The sequence below is a fragment of the Thalassophryne amazonica genome, chromosome 13, assembly GCF_902500255.1.
Source record: "Thalassophryne amazonica chromosome 13, fThaAma1.1, whole genome shotgun sequence".
Lineage (NCBI taxonomy): Eukaryota > Metazoa > Chordata > Actinopteri > Batrachoidiformes > Batrachoididae > Thalassophryne > Thalassophryne amazonica.
The window spans coordinates 97,456,444-97,472,796 of NC_047115.1; the positions used below are offsets into that span (position 1 = coordinate 97,456,444).

At 44.7% G+C, this 16,353-nt stretch overlaps 1 protein-coding gene across 3 annotated transcripts in view; it reads right to left on the reverse strand.

The window, feature by feature from the left end:
- LOC117523188 overlaps window positions 1-16,353 on the reverse strand; it is a 64,764-nt gene that overhangs the window by 33,990 nt on the left and 14,421 nt on the right. The window lies entirely within an intron of this gene.

A 16,353-nucleotide genomic window follows, 5' to 3' on the forward strand; every position in this document is an offset into this window, starting at 1 on the left:
CTGCACCAAAACTGGCGCAGTAGAGAACCGTCGTTTCAACTCCTTGAACGCGGCTTCGCACCGATCCGACCAGGTGAAGGGGACTTTTGGAGAGGTCAGGGCTGTCAGGGGGCTAACAACCTGACTGTAGCCCTTAATGAACCTCCTATAGAAATTAGCGAAGCCGAGGAACTGTTGCAGCTTCCTACGGCTTGTTGGTTGAGGCCAATCTCTCACCGCCGCAACCTTGGCCGGATCAGGGGCGACGGAGTTAGAGGAGATGATAAACCCCAGGAAGGACAAAGACGTGCGGTGAAACTCGCACTTCTCGCCCTTCACAAACAGTCGGTTCTCTAACAACTGCTGCAGGACCTGACGTACATGCTGGACATGGGTCTCAGGATCCGGAGAAAAGATGAGAATATCGTCCAGATATACAAAGACGAATCGGTGCAGGAAGTCCCGCAAGACGTCGTTAACCAAGGCTTGGAACGTCGCGGGGGCGTTGGTGAGGCCGAACGGCATGACCAGGTACTCAAAGTGACCTAATGGGGTGTTAAATGCCGTCTTCCATTCGTCTCCCTTCCGGATCCGAACCAGGTGATACGCATTTCTAAGATCCAGCTTAGTAAAGATTTTGGCTCCATGCAGGGGGGTGAACACGGAATCTAACAATGGCAATGGGTATCGGTTGCGAACCGTAATCTCATTCAGCCCCCTGTAATCAATACATGGACGAAGTCCGCCATCTTTCTTGCCCACAAAAAAGAAACCTGCCCCCATCGGGGAGGTGGAGTTCCGGATCAGCCCGGCAGCTAATGAGTCCCGGATGTAGGTCTCCATTGATTCGCGCTCAGGTCGTGAGAGGTTGTACAGCCTGCTGGACGGGAACTCAGCGCCTGGAACCAAATCAATGGCACAATCGTACGGACGGTGCGGGGGAAGGGTGAGTGCCAGATCCTTACTGAAGACGTCAGCAAGATCGTGGTACTCAACCGGCACTGCCGTCAGATTGGGAGAGACTTTGACCTCCTCCTTAGCCTGTGAACCGGGAGGAACCGAGGATCCTAAACACCCCCGATGGCAGGTTTCGCTCCACTGAACCACCACCCCAGACGGCCAATCAATCCGGGGATTGTGCTTCAACATCCATGGGAAGCCCAAAATCACGCGGGAGGTAGAAGGAGTTACAAAAAACTCAATCTCCTCCCAGTGGTTTCCAGACACCACCAGAGTTACTGGTTGTGTCATGTGTGTGAGTAAAGGGAGGAGGGTGCCATCTAGTGCCCGCACCTGCAACGGCGAAGGAAGCGCCACCAGAGAGAGCCCTACCTCCCTTGCCCATCTGCTGTCTAGCAGATTCCCTTCTGACCCCGTGTCCACCAGTGCTCGGGCTTGAAGGGTTAAATCCCCGCTCAGGATTGTGACTGGGAGTCGTGTGGCAATTTGTGTGTGTCTCACTTGAATGTTTTGACCCCCCCTTAGCCCAGTCTCTAAGGGCGAGTGTTGTCGTTTTGGCCGTTTGGGGCAGTTTCTCTGTGTGTGCTCAGTTGAGCTGCAGAGAAAACACTCTCCACGGATCAGCCTCCCCATTTTGGCCCTGTGCGTTTCCCTAACAACGTCAGCAGGGGGAGCTGTTGCCCCACAAAGCGCTGCGGCTGTGGAGCGTGGGGAGGGCGGCCCCTTTTCGAACCCGGAAGGGAGAGGGGCGGCGCATATCCGGTCACGTCCTTCGCCTCGCTCCCGACGGCGTTCCTCCAACCGATTGTCTAACCGTATAACGAGATCGATAAGCCCATCTAAATCCCGCGGTTCCTCCTTAGCTACCAGCTGCTCCTTCAGAACCAACAATAGTCCGTTTATGAAGGCGGCGCGGAGCGTAACGTTATTCCAGCCGGACCTCGCAGCCGCGATGCGGAAGTTGACTGCATAAGCGGCTGCGCTCTCGCGTCCCTGTCTCATTGACAGCAGCACGGTTGAAGCGGTCTCTCCTCTGTTAGGGTGATCAAACACTGTTCTGAACTCCCCCACAAACCCAGTGTGTGCTGATAACAACCGTGAGTTCTGTTCCCAGAGCGCCGTAGCCCAGGCGCGTGCTTTACCCTGAAGCAATCACATAAGCTATCCTACTAGCATCAGTCGCGTACATGACGGGACGTTGTGCGAAGACGAGCGAACACTGCATAAGAAAGTCCGCGCACGTCTCCACACAACCCCCGTACGGCTCTGGAGGGCTTATGTATTCTTCAGGGTAAGGTGGGAGGGGTCGTTGAACGACCTGTGGAACGTCACTGTTGCGCACAGGATCGACAGGAGGGGGAGCCGCAGCAGCGCCCTGAGGGCGCGCTTCCACCTGCGCGGCGAGAGCCTCCACCCTGCGGTTAAGGAGGACGTTCTGCTCGGTCATTAGATCCAACCGAGCCGTAAAAGCGGTGAGGATTCGCTGCAACTCACCGATCATTCCTCCTGCAGACGCCTGTGCGCCCTGCTCTTCCATTGGCCGTTCAACAGCCGGTTGACGCCCCTCGGGGTCCATGACGTTGGCCGAGATATCCTGTTGTGAAAGTGTAGGAACACGGACCCACAACAGGGGGCGCAAATGAACGGACAATGGAGGTAGCCAAATAACAACGCTTTACTGTTGTGACAAAAAGCACAACAAACACAACAGATTACAACAATAGACAAGAAGTCAATTCACACAATGTGTCACGTGGGCAGGCTCGAAGATAAGAGACGTCTGTCCAAAGCAGAACCGGAACCACACGATTTCCTCCGCCACCGAACCCCGGGAATACTGGAGCCGCCAAGTCCCGAACTCCCAGGTGGCCACTGCCTCCGCATGTCGGATCTGGTACTGCTGGCGAGGAACAAAAACAGTTAAAGGTGGGTGCGTGTGCACCCAGCAACCCGTATGGTGGGAAAACCACCTCCTCCTCTCGTCGGAAGAATGTCTGCTACTTCACGCACAAAAGTAACAAAGTGTTAATCTTGACAAAGACAACACAGTCGGCTGAGAACAGTACCTTCAAGGTAGAGCGATATCTCGGCAAAGAGGTGGAGATGTCGTCCTGCTGATATACCACTGCTGATCAGATGATTGGTGACAGCTGTCATAGGCGATAAGTGACAGCTGTCACCCCGGTTGCTCCTGTGAGGCGGCAGCGCCCTCTGGTGCCTGGAGCCCGCACTCCAGACAGGGCGCCCTCTGGTGGTGATGGGCCAGCAGTACCTCCTCTTCAGCGGCCCACACAACAGTAAGAGTAGAATGGGAGGCAGAGCCTTCAGCTTTCAGGCTCCTCTCCTCTGGAACCAGCTCCCAATTCAGATCAGGGAGACAGACACTCTCTCTACTTTTAAGATTAGGTTTAAAACTTTCCTTTTTGCTAAAGCTTATAGTTAGGGCTGGATCAGGTGACCCTGAACCATCCCTTAGTTATGCTGCTATAGACTTAGACTGCTGGGGGGTTCCCATGATGCACTGAGTGTTTCTTTCTCTTTTTGCTCTGTATGCACCACTCTGCATTTAATCATTAGTGATTGATCTCTGCTCCCCTCCACAGCATGTCATTTTCCTGGTTCTCTCCCTCAGCCCCAACCAGTCCCAACAGAAGACTGCCCCTCCCTGAGACTGGTTCTGCTGGAGGTTTCTTCCTGTTAAAAGGGAGTTTTTCCTTCCCACTGTCGCCAAGTGCTTGCTCACAGGGGGTCGTTTTGACTGTTGGGGTTTTTCTGTAATTATTGTATGGCTTTTGCCTTACAATATAAAGCGCCTTGGGGCGACTGTCTGTTGTGATTTGGCGCTATATAAATAAAATTGATTTGATTTATATACTCGTACATGTATAAATGTTCACATTAATATTATGTAATCAATTACAACACACTTAAAGATTAATTGTGGTATTTGTTATGTGTCGACACGGGTTGAGGAGCGGACCTCCGTCAGACGGAACCCAGCGCTACAAATAACCAGAAAAGCGGTTCCAAAAACAATATATTTATTTCACCCGCTGTGCTTAAAAGGTGTAAAAACAAAAATAGCGTCCTTCTGGTGGAGTGACTGTTGGTACGCTCTCCAGCGCCCGCAAGGATCAAAGCCCCGCGTTCCTGGACCCACTACCACCACCAAACACTCCCCAGGTGGACACAACAAACTGACTCTCTGTGAAGCAAAGAAGAGGTGAGGTAAGTCAGCAGTTACAACAATAACTTTCAAAAGACACACGCTATCAGCAACACATTCAGGTCTGTATCTTTTTAACTTTATGCAAATGAGCAGCTTCTCACAACAGGTGGAGGATCACTTATCCGCATGCCACAGCAGTGAGAAGCAAGCTGCACAATTCTCATCACAATTCAAGTATACTGTGTAACAAAACACCAAGTTACTATCAACAATTAGTCAAACACTTAATCACCTTTAATGTGTGCTGACAGCATGTGTCCTCACCCTTCCTTGCTTCACGGACTCGATGTGTCAAACCCAGGCGCGGTCCTCAGCGTCTCACAAACGAACATCACAAGGTCGAGTTCCCGGCAGTTCTGCTTGAATCACACATGCCTTAAATGCAGAACGCCATCCAATTATCTGCTTCAGCTGAAAGTCTTTAAGGTTGCATGTGAGCACCAGTCACAGGTGCTTCACATGATGTTGATGAGGGTGAGGACTCTTCAGCCAGCACCTTCTCCACAGAAGAATCAGTTTCCATGCCACCTGAAGAGCAAAGAAAAGAAAAGAACACCAAAACATCCAGCCACATACCCCAACACACAACAGTATTAAGATTTTTTTTTCAATTTTAGAAGTTCCTTCAACTAGTTAATTTCTTTTGAAATTGTATATATCAGCATTTACACACACAATTTTTTTTTTTCAATTCTACAAGTTCCTTCTGTTGGAAAAGTGTAGTGACACGGACCCACAACAGGGGGCGTAAATGAATGGACAATGAAAGAGTCGAATATGAACACTTTACTGTTGTGAATGAGCACAACCAAAATACAGAGGATTACAGAATTTTGCAAACAGTCAATCCACAAAGGTGACGTGTGGGCAGGCTCGAGGATAGAAGACGTCTGTCCTGAGAGGAACCGGAACCACACGATTTCCTCCGCCACCGAACTCGGAGAATACTGGAGCCGCCAAGTCCCGAGTCCCCAGGTGGCCACCATCTCCGAATGTCGGATCTGGTACTGCTGGCGAGGAGCAAAAAAGTGAGATGTGTGTGCGTGAACACCCAGTAACAACAATGGTGGGAATTGCACCTCCACCTCTAACACAGTTCAACTCCGGTTGTCTCTGCTGTTCGGTGTGACAAGTGAACGCCCTTCACTTTGTCACCACTCCGCACTCCGCCAGACGACAACAGTGAGTAGTCTCCTGAAACAATATCACACAATAGAAAAGTAACGTGCGCACAGCACAATCACGGCTGAGGTATTACCTTCACAGATAGAAGATATCTCGGCAACGAGGTGGAGATGACGTCCGGTTTTTATGGAGTGGAATGATGAAGTGAAGATGGATGACAGCTGTCATGAGATAACGAGTGACAGCAGTCACCCCCGGCTGTGTCCGTGGAGGCAGCGCCCTCTCGTGCCTGAAGCCCGCACTTCAGGCAGGGCACCCTCTGGTGGTGGGCCAGCAGTACCTCCTCTTCTGGCGACCCACACAACAGGACCCCCCCCTCAACGGGCGCCTCCTGTCGCCCGACCAGGCTTGTCGGGGTGACGGCGGTAGAAATCGGCCAGGAGGGCCAGGTCCAGGATGAAGCTCCTTTTCACCCAGGAGCGTTCTTCGGGTCCATACCCCTCCCAGTCCACCAAATACTGGAACCCCCGGCCCATTCGACGGACGTCCAGGAGCCGGCGCACAGTCCAAGCGGGCTCCCCATCGATGATCCGGGCAGGAGGCAGCGCCGGACTGGGAGCACAGAGGGGTGAGGTGAGGTGTGGTTTAATCCGGGAGACATGAAAAACGCAGTCGTATTCCAGCCGGACCTCGCAGCCGCGATGCGGAAGTCGACTGCATATTCGGCTGCGCTCTGGCGCCCCTGTCTCATTGACAGCAGCACTGTTGAAGCAGTCTCTCCTCTGTTAGGGTGATCAAAAACCGTTTTGAACTCCCTCACAAAGCCAGTGTAAGTGGTAAGGAGCCGTGAATTTTGCTCCCAAAGCGCCGTAGCCCAAGCGCGTGCCTCACCATGAAGCAAGTTAATCACATAAGTTAATCACATAAGCCACCTTGGCTGTGTCCGTGGCGGCAGCGCCCTCTCGTGCCTGAAGCCCGCACTTCAGGCATGGCGCCCTCTGGTGGTGGGCCAGCAGTACCTCCTCTTCTGGCGGCCCACACAACACCAACTAATTTCTTTTGAAATTGTATATAACAGCATGTACACACACTAATTTTTTGTTCAATTTTACAAGTTCCTTCAACTAGTTAATTTCTTTTGAAATTGTATATAACAGCATTTACACACACAATTTTTTCTTTTTTTTTCAATTTTACAAGTTCCTTCAACTAGTTAATTTCTTTTGAAATTGTATATAACAGCATTTACACACACAATTTTTTCTTTTTTTTCAATTTTACAAGTTCCTTCAAGTAGATAATTTCTTTTGAAATTGTATATAACAGCATTTACTGTCATGACCGGCCCTGTTCCAGGCTTTGATCCCTTTTTTGCCCCTTTCTTTGCGGCATCTTCTGTCCCCGCTTTGATTTATTAGTGGTTTATTTTCATCATGTATTTCTGCTATGTTCTATTTTGCTTTGTCACTTTGTTTCTTTGCTACTTTTATACTTTAGCCGTTGTCCTGTTCCATCTTTGTTTTAGCCAGTTTGTGTTTTCATTGTTTACCACTTGTTTATTTTGTTCTTCTCATTTGTTATATTATCTGTTGTGCTTTAGTGTCAGGTTTTGTTGATCTCAGTCTCTGTTTTATTTTGTAATTTGTTTAGCCACTTTGGTTTCTTAGTCAGTCCAGTTTAGTTTTATCTTTGTCTTCTTTCAGTTCTCATGTTCATGTCTGGTCTGCTATTGTGTTATATTCTGCCCCTGATTCCCATTTTAGCTCCGTTCTGCTTTTACCATTTGTTTCCACTCCGCACCTCCCATCAAGTCTTTGCTCCTTGCCTCATGCCCAGTTATTTATGTTACTTCACTACACCTGCCCCATGTCTTTGTCTCCCACCTTGTTTATGTCTGCTTTGTGTTTCCATTTACTCATGCTCTTGCACCTGTTCCACTGTCTTTGTCTATTACATCACGCCACTGTGCTCACTCCCTTTAGTCACACTCTTGACTCCTGTTCACACCTTTCTTTTCTTCTCTCCACCTTATGCTCTCTTCCCTCACTGTCTTGCACAACATTGTGTCTTTGTTCATGAGCCACGCCCCCTTTCTGGATCCTTCCTCTCACGTGCACCTTGTTTACACCACCTGTCACTAATTAGTCCACATGTATTTAAACCCCACAGTTCTTCACTTCCTTGCCAGATTGTTGTCATGGTACACTTTCCAGCGGCCATCACAGTCCTGTTTTTGTCTTGTCGTGTACTGAACTTTGCTCTGTTACCTCGACCATGCCTTTTGCCTCATCCCAGATGTCGGTGTTTGCTCGTGCCTCTGACCCCTGCTTGTTTTTGACTGCGCCTCAGTCTGATCCTGTTTGTACCTCTGCCACGCTGACTGACCAAATGTGTACTGAACCTTTGCCTGAAATAAAGACCACGTTTTCTCTTTCACCTAAGCCAAGTCTGGGAGTCTGTATTGCGGGTCCAGCCGCCCCGGGTGACGGGCACCCGCCCGTCCTGACATTTACACACACAAATTTTTCTTTTTTCAATTTTACAAATTCCTTTAAGTAGTTAATTTCTTTTGAAATTGTATATAACAGCATTTACACACACAAATTTTTCTATTTTTTTCAATTTTACAAGTTCCTTCAACTAGTTAATTTCTTTAGAAATTGTATATAACAGCATTTACACACACAATTTTTTCTTTTTTTTTCAATTTTACAAGTTCCTTCAACTAGTTAATTTCGTTTGAAATTGTATATATCAGCATTTACACACACAATTTTTTCTTTTCTTTTCAATTTTACAAGTTCCTTCAACTAGTTAATTTCTTTTGAAATTGTATATAACAGCATTTACACACACAAATTTTTATTTTTTTCAATTTTACAAATTCCTTCAAGTAGTTAATTTCTTTTGAAATTGTATATAACAGCATTTACACACACAAATTTTTCTCTTTTTTTCAATTTTACAAGTTCCTTCAACTAGTTAATTTCTTTAGAAATTGTATATAACAGCACTTACACACACAAATCTTTCTCTTTTTTTCAATTTTACAAGTTCCTTCAACTAGTTAATTTCTTTTGAAATTGTATATATCAGCATTTACACACACATTTTTCTTTTTTTTTTCAATTTTACAAGTTCCTTCAACTAGTTAATTTCTTTTGAAATTGTATATAACAGCATTTACACACACAAACTTTTCTTTTTTTCAATTTTACAAGTTCCTTCAACTAGTTAATTTCTTTAGAAATTGTATATAACAGCATTTACACACACACATTTTTCTTTTTTTCAATTTTACAAGTTCCTTCAACTAGTTAATTTCTTTTGAAATTGTATATAACAGCATTTACACACACACACACACACACACACACACACACACACACACACACACACACACACACACACACACACACACACACACACACACACACACACAGAGTTTTATGTGGGGGGGGGGCTATGGAATAGCAAAGTCATTAAGTTCTCTAATGTGAATAGTAATAAATATTTGTTAAATTATATGTGATATACGAGGTCTGTCAATAAAGTAACGGTCCTTTTTATTTTTTTCAAAAACTATATGGATTTCATTCATATGTTTTTACGTCAGACATGCTTGAACCCTCGTGCGCATGCGTGAGTTTTTCCACGCCTGTCGGTGACGTCATTCGCCTGTGAGCACGCCTTGTGGGAGGAGTCGTCCAGCCCCTCGTCGGAATTCCTTTGTCTGAGAAGTTGCTGAGAGACTGGCGCGTTGTTTGATCAAAATTTTTTCTAAACCTGTGAGACACATCGAAGTGGACACGGTTCGAAAAATTAAGCTGGTTTTCAGTGAAAATTTTAACAGCTGATGAGAGATTTTGAGGTGATTCTGTCACTTTAAGGACTTTTCACGGTGCGAGACGTCGTGCAGCGCTCTCAGGTGGCGTCATCAGCCTGTTCAAGCTGAAAACCTCCACATTTCAGGCTCTATTGATCCAGGACGTCGTGAGGGAACAGAGAAGTTTCAGAAGAAGTCGGTTTCAGCATTTTATCTGGATATTCCACTGTTAAAGGAGATTTTTTTAATGAAAGACGTGCGGACGGATCCACGCGTCGGGACGCAGCCGACGCGGTGCGGCGGCACAGGAAAAACACCTCCGTGTTGATAACCATTTGTAAAATCCAGGCGGCTTTTGATGGCTTTCAGTGGAGTGAGTATATGAGAAATTGTTTAACAGGCAGGACATGTTCCAACTTGTCCTTAAGGCTTTCAACAGAGGTGTTTTTCCTGTGGCGGAGCGTCGCGGCGGCTGCGTCCCGACGCGCGGACCCGTCCGCACGTCTTTCATTAAAAAAATCTCCTTTAACAGTGGAATATCTGGATAAAATGCTGAAACCGACTTCTTCTGAAACTTCTCTGTTCTCTCACGACGTCCTGGATCAATAGAGCCTGAAATGTGGAGGTTTTCAGCTTGAACAGGCTGATGACGCCGCCTGAGAGCGCTGTGCGACGTCTCGCACTGTGAAAAGTCCTTAAAGCGACAGAATCACCTCAAAATCTCTCATCAGCCGTTAAAATTTTCACTGAAAACCAGCTTAATTTTTCGAACCGTGTCCACTTTGATGTGTCTCACTGGTTTAGAAAAAATTTTGATCAAACGACGCGCCAGTCTCTCAGCAACTTCTCAGACAAAGGAATTCCGACGAGGGGCTGGACGACTCCTCCCACAAGGCGTGCTCACAGGCGAATGACGTCACCGACAGGCGTGGAAAAACTCACGCACGCGCACGAGGGTTCAAGCATGTCTGACGTAAAAACATATGAATGAAATCCATATAGTTTTTGAAAAAAATAAAAAGGACCGTAACTTTATTGACAGCCCTCGTATATTGGACTTATTTATCTTGCAGCATTTTAGAAGGCCCAAATCCATCTCCAGCTTACAGTTGCCCAAAGATGTGGCTTAAAGAAACAGGATCAGGAGCTGTTGTTCCGGTGCTGAAGACTTCCACACACCTGACTGATAGAGTTCACGATTTACAGGCCATGACTCCAGGATTTTTCACTCTCTCTCTCTTCTTGATCTCATGAAGGTTGCCGCAGTTGATAAGAAGGCATTAAATTCTATATCTATGGACAGAACATCTGCCTCATATAAACTGAGATTTGGTCCAGCAAAGACTATGGACGATGATCTTATCAGTGTCCTGAAACAGTCTCACTTTTCCCTTAACATAGATGAAGCTACTTCACAAAACCATAAAAGAGTTGTGGCTGTGCTTGTGAGCTACTTCTCCCCCAGTCTTAGGCAAGTGGTCGTCAATCACTTCTCATCGTTTAGTGTCATGCAGGCTGATGGTGCTACCCTGCACTCTGAGCTTGTTTCACTTATGGATCAGAAAAATCTTCCTGGGATAACCTTGTCTCCATTTTAATGGATTCCTGTGCTGTTGTCAGGGGCAGCAGGTCAGGTCTGGAAACCAGAGTTCGTCAAGAAAATGCACTGCATCTCGTTAATATAGATGGGGACACGTGTCACCCTGTCCACAATGCTGCAGAGACGTTTTGCAGTGTTTTTCATCAGCATGTTGAGAAACTTTTTTCAGCTGTATTTTCTGATTTTAAGTGCTCTGCTGATTTGAGGCAGATATCTGAAGAGATATGTGATGTGCCTGGTATAACATACACCGTGCCACAACACTACGTCAGCCACAGACGGTTATCAGTCTATGATGTAGCCTTGGATCATGTTCACCTATCTGATGCCCTCATCGTATTTTATTACTCCTTCCTATCGAAGTCAGATGGAGCCCTCTACCATCCTTTCATAGTAGGAGTGTACCAGAAGAGGAAGGTTACCAGCCAAGGGAGGAACACCATCCACTCCTTACATGATATTCTGACTAAGAAAACCATGACGCAGGAGGGGAAAGACTGAAAGATCTGTATTGTGGAGCATCTGTGGAGGCTCATTCTGCAATTCTACATCTGTGTTTTGCCTCTGCTGAAGAAGTATGTTCTCTTGTTTGAAATGAAGCAGCCCATGATACACAAGCTCCATGACATGCAAATGGATCTCCTCACAGAGTTTATGTCATGCTTCATCAAACCAGAATGTCTGCAAAACATGAAGAACATCCAGTAACTGAGTCTACGTGATCATCTGTTGAAGACGAACAGTAGTGTTCAGAATAATAGTAGTGCTATGTGACTAAAAAGATGAATCCAGGTTTTGAGTATATTTCTTATTGTTACATGGGAAACAAGGTACCATTAGATTCAGTAGATTCTCACAAATCCAACAAGACCAAGCATTCATGATATGCACACTCTTAAGGCTATGAAATTGGGCTATTAGTAAAAAAAAGTAGAAAAGGGGGTGTTCACAATAATAGTAGTGTGGCATTCAGTCAGTGAGTTTGTCAATTTTGTGGAACAAACAGGTGTGAATCAGGTGTCCCCTATTTAAGGATGCAGCCAGCACCTGTTGAACATGCTTTTCTCTTTGAAAGCCTGAGGAAAATGGGACGTTCAAGACATTGTTCAGAAGAACAGCGTAGTTTGATTAAAAAGTTGATTGGAGAGGGGAAAACTTATGCGCAGGTGCAAAAAATTATAGGCTGTTCATCTACAATGATCTCCAATGCTTTAAAATGGACCAAAAAAAACAAGAGACTCGTGGAAGAAAACGGAAAACAACCATCAAATTGGATAGAAGAATAACCAGAATGGCAAAGGCTCACCCACTGATCAGCTCCAGGATGATCAAAGACAGTCTGGAGTTACCTGTAAGTGCTGTGACAGTTAGAAGATGCCTGTGTGAAGCTAATTTATTTGCAAGAATCCCCCGCAAAGTCCCTCTGTTAAATAAAAGACGTGCAGAAGAGGTTACAATTTGCCAAAGAACACATCAACTGGCCTAAAGAGAAATGGAGGAATATTCTGTGGACTGATGAGAGTAAAATTGTTCTTTTTGGGTCCAAGGGCCGCAGACAGTTTGTGAGACGACCCCCAAACTATGAATTCAAGCTACAGTTCACAGTGAAGACAGTGAAGCATGGTGGTGCAAGCATCATGATATGGGCATGTTTCTCCTACTATGGTGTTGGGCCTATATATCACATACCAGGTATCATGGATCAGTTTGGATATGTCAAAATACTTGAAGAGGTCATGTTGCCTTATGCTGAAGAGGACATGCCCTTGAAATGGGTGTTTCAACAAGACAATGACCCCAAGCACATTAGTCAACCAGCAAAATCTTGGTTCCAAACCAACAAAATTAATGCCTCGCAGATGTGAAGAAATCATGAAAAACTGTGGTTATACAACTAAATACTAGTTTAGTGATTCACAGGATTGATAAAAAAGCAGTTTGAACATAATAGTTTTGAGTTTGTAGCGTCAACAGCAGATGCTACTATTATTGTGAACACCCCCTTTTCTACTTTTTTTTACTAATAGCCCAATTTCATAGCCTTAAGAGTGTGCATATCATGAATGCTTGGTCTTGTTGGATTTGTGAGAATCTACTGAATCTACTGGTACCTTGTTTCCCATGTAACAATAAGAAATATACTCAAAACCTGGATTAATCTTTTTAGTCACATAGCACTGCTATTATTCTGAACACTACTGTATATGTTGGGGCAGCAGCAAGACAGATTTTGGATGGATGTAGGAAGGATGATTCAACACTCCTGAATTTTCTGCAAAAGGTCAAGTCAGCTTACACTGAATGTGGCCAATACCTACAGAAAACCATGCCATCGCAGAGTGAGGTACTGCAAGCCTTTTCAGCAGTGGACCCAGTCATCCGTGGACACACAGTCACCTTGCAGTGTCTAAGCGTCTGCCAAAGCTTGTCCGAAATGTTTTGACGAGTACTAAAGTTGACAGCTATGATGTGTCGGTTCGGGCTGATCTAACAGACAATTACCTGCCTGCATATACACCATCCAGTAGGGTTGATGGTTGGGGGGCAGCCGTTGATGCTACAGGAAAGTACAGCCTCCTCCTCAAGATGGTGAAGGCAGCACTCAGCTGCTTTCATGGCCTCAAGGTGAAAACTGCATTCAGTTTAATGGGTAATGTGTTGGATTCCAGGGCACCAAGGATGCATGTCAGCACATTGAGTGGTATTCAAACAGTAAAATACACAATCACACAGCACGGAAAAATAGCATCTGAACTGTACAAGAAGAAAGACTTCCTGCATGATCCTGTTGACAAAAAGCTGTGTCACAATCTAAAAACAGCCTACAAGGATGAAAAAGCAGGGAAGGCAAAGAAGAAACAGGACAAGAGAGGTGTGTGAGAGCAAGTGTGAAGTTACCATCAAAAAGGAAAGTGAAAGAGACGCTCGAAAGAGAATCAAAAAGAGCAAGAAAAAGTCATACCAAAAATCAGCAGGAAAGAGTAGGTCAGCAAAACTGAAGAAAATGCTGACGAAGAAAAGAAAAGAAATATGCTAAAACAGTCAATTGTAAATCGTTGTATATTTTCAGTCTATAATTATTTTCACTGGCTATCAAAGAAAAATTCAAACAAGACTAAGTGATTTTTTTCTGAAATGCTTTAACAGGACGATTCTATGGCAACGGAATTACAATCGGAGCACATTTTTAATGGGGAGCTAAAATATGGCCAGATTTTCCCATTGTCATAATTCCGTTACCATAGAATGACCCAACAGTCTTTTCTGTCGTGTCATTTAATTGTTCTGAGATGATGTATAATTTGGTTTACAAGTAAAAGGAAAATCATTCCAGGTCCTACTTCCACGTCATATTGTTATTTCAACATGATCATTGACGGTTCAAATGAAAGGTTGAATCTAGGATCATTTAAATATGCACTAATTTTGAGATTTGTTCTTCCAGGAGATGCAGAAAATGTATCATTAGATAGAAAATTAATTTGGCTGCGTCCCCCCCCCCCAGACCCCTGCAAATTTTTCCTTAGATATGATCATTTTCATTTCATAGCCTTGCTCTCAACTACTAATTAGCCAATTTTGAGTTTAAACACCACCAACACTTCTGATAGAATAAAAGGCGATCACAAACTCAAACACAACCAATGAGTCAGTGCTTCTGTCTTTGTGCAGTCTGCTCCCTGCTGTAGGGAAACGTAATTTACCTTAGCATACAGCAGTCAAGGCATGAGGCAAACATCTTGAAAAAGAAAGCAGGTTTGACTTATGGTTTTGATTTATAAATCTAATTAATCCAGATAGTTTAAGACATTAATGACAACTCTTAAAATGTACAGTGATATATAACACATATCTGTTAATTTTAAAATAATGCACTAATTCTGAAGATTTGAACATTAACACACAGATGCCCAAGGGGATTATGGGTAAACGTAGCCTCCGCTCATACTGATTGGTTGACTAATTCATTCTATGTAAAAACCAACACAAGTTAATGTAACGTGTGTGTTTGTGTTTACAAATAAATGTGCTTTTGTAAAATGTCATTTTTTTCATTTGTTAAAAAAAGGGATTTGCAAAACCGAAAAGTCTGTTAAGTTGTGATTCAGGTCGACAACACTGTGATATAACTGGGCACCAGTAGATGGAGTTCTATGCATTTTGACCCCAGACTTTTCAGTTTTGCAAATGCTTTTTTATACAAATGAAAAAATGACATATTTCACAAAAGCACATTTATTTGTAAACACCAACATGTTGTGTGTTGGGGGGCTTGGCTGGACACTGTTTTGTTGGGTTTGTGTTTGTTTTCCTTCCTAGGTGGTCTGGGACTGACCTCTGGGAAAATTGTGCTGCAGAAGAGTCTCTCACCTCTGTGATGATTGGTTGCACCTGTTGCATCCTCGTGCGGCTCTTTATCAGGATGATCTGCAACACCTGTGACATTCACGTGCAGACTAAGGACTCTCAGCTGGCATCAATGAAGAAATGAGGAGTTGCATTTAAGCCAGCAGTGATGAGGGCTGTTTGCCGGAGAATACAACCTTGTTACGACCTTGTATCGACCGTTGGGGACACTGAGGGCCGCTCCAGAGTTTGACGTTACGTCTGTGAAGGAGGACTAGGGTGAGAGGCAAAAGCTGTCAGCACACGTCAGAGGTGATTATCTTTAAAGGCTTATTTGTGAATATAATGTGGTGTTTTTTGCACAGCTAAATTTGAACATTGAAGAAATTGTCTTGTTTGCTCCTCGCGGCTGTGGTGTGCGGAATAATAAACCTACACAAGCCGTGAGCAGCTGTTCATCTGAATTAACTCTGAAACCTGAACTGAACGTGTTGCTGATAAGTGTGCCTTTAATAGCTTTCTGGTAATAGTATCGAATAATCTCACCTCTGTTCCCCCTTCACAGAGTACAGTTCTGGGAAAAGCCACCTGGGGGGTGTCGGCGGAAAACCTGAGTCCAGAACGTTCGGGCTCCGGTCCGTTGAGGCGCTGAGAGAGCGCGCAGCCTCTTCACCCCACCAGTATTATTTAATTTGTATTTCTTGTACAGTACCGAAGGGTGATTAGAAAATAACATTGTTTCTTTTGGAGCTGCTTCTGGTTATTTAGCGCTGGGTTCAGTCAGACGCTGGACCACTCCTCGAGCCGCGTCCCACACATAACACAACACACACGTTAAATTCACTTATATTGGTTATACATAGAATGAATTAGTCAACCAATCAGTATGAGTGAATATGTTTATCCATAATCCCTTTGAGCATCTGTGTGTTAATGTTCAAATCTTCAGAATTAGTGCATTATTTTAAAATTAACAGATATGTGTTATATGTTTACTTTATACATTTTAAGAGTTTACATTAATGTAGTAATTCTATCCGGATTAATTTGATTTATAAATCAAAACCATAAGTCAGACCTGCTTTCCTTTTGAAGATGTGTGCCGCACGGCTGGACTGCTGTATGCTGTCAAGGGTAATGACTTCTGGTTTTTTTTTGCAGCCAGGCCCCTTCTGCTAGGGTAGAGTTGAGTTCAGCTGCCTCACTGCTGCAAACTACATAGCAGACAGGAACCAACAGGGTTTAGAAATGTTTTTCACCGTTATTATGTCAAAAAATGTCAGTGTT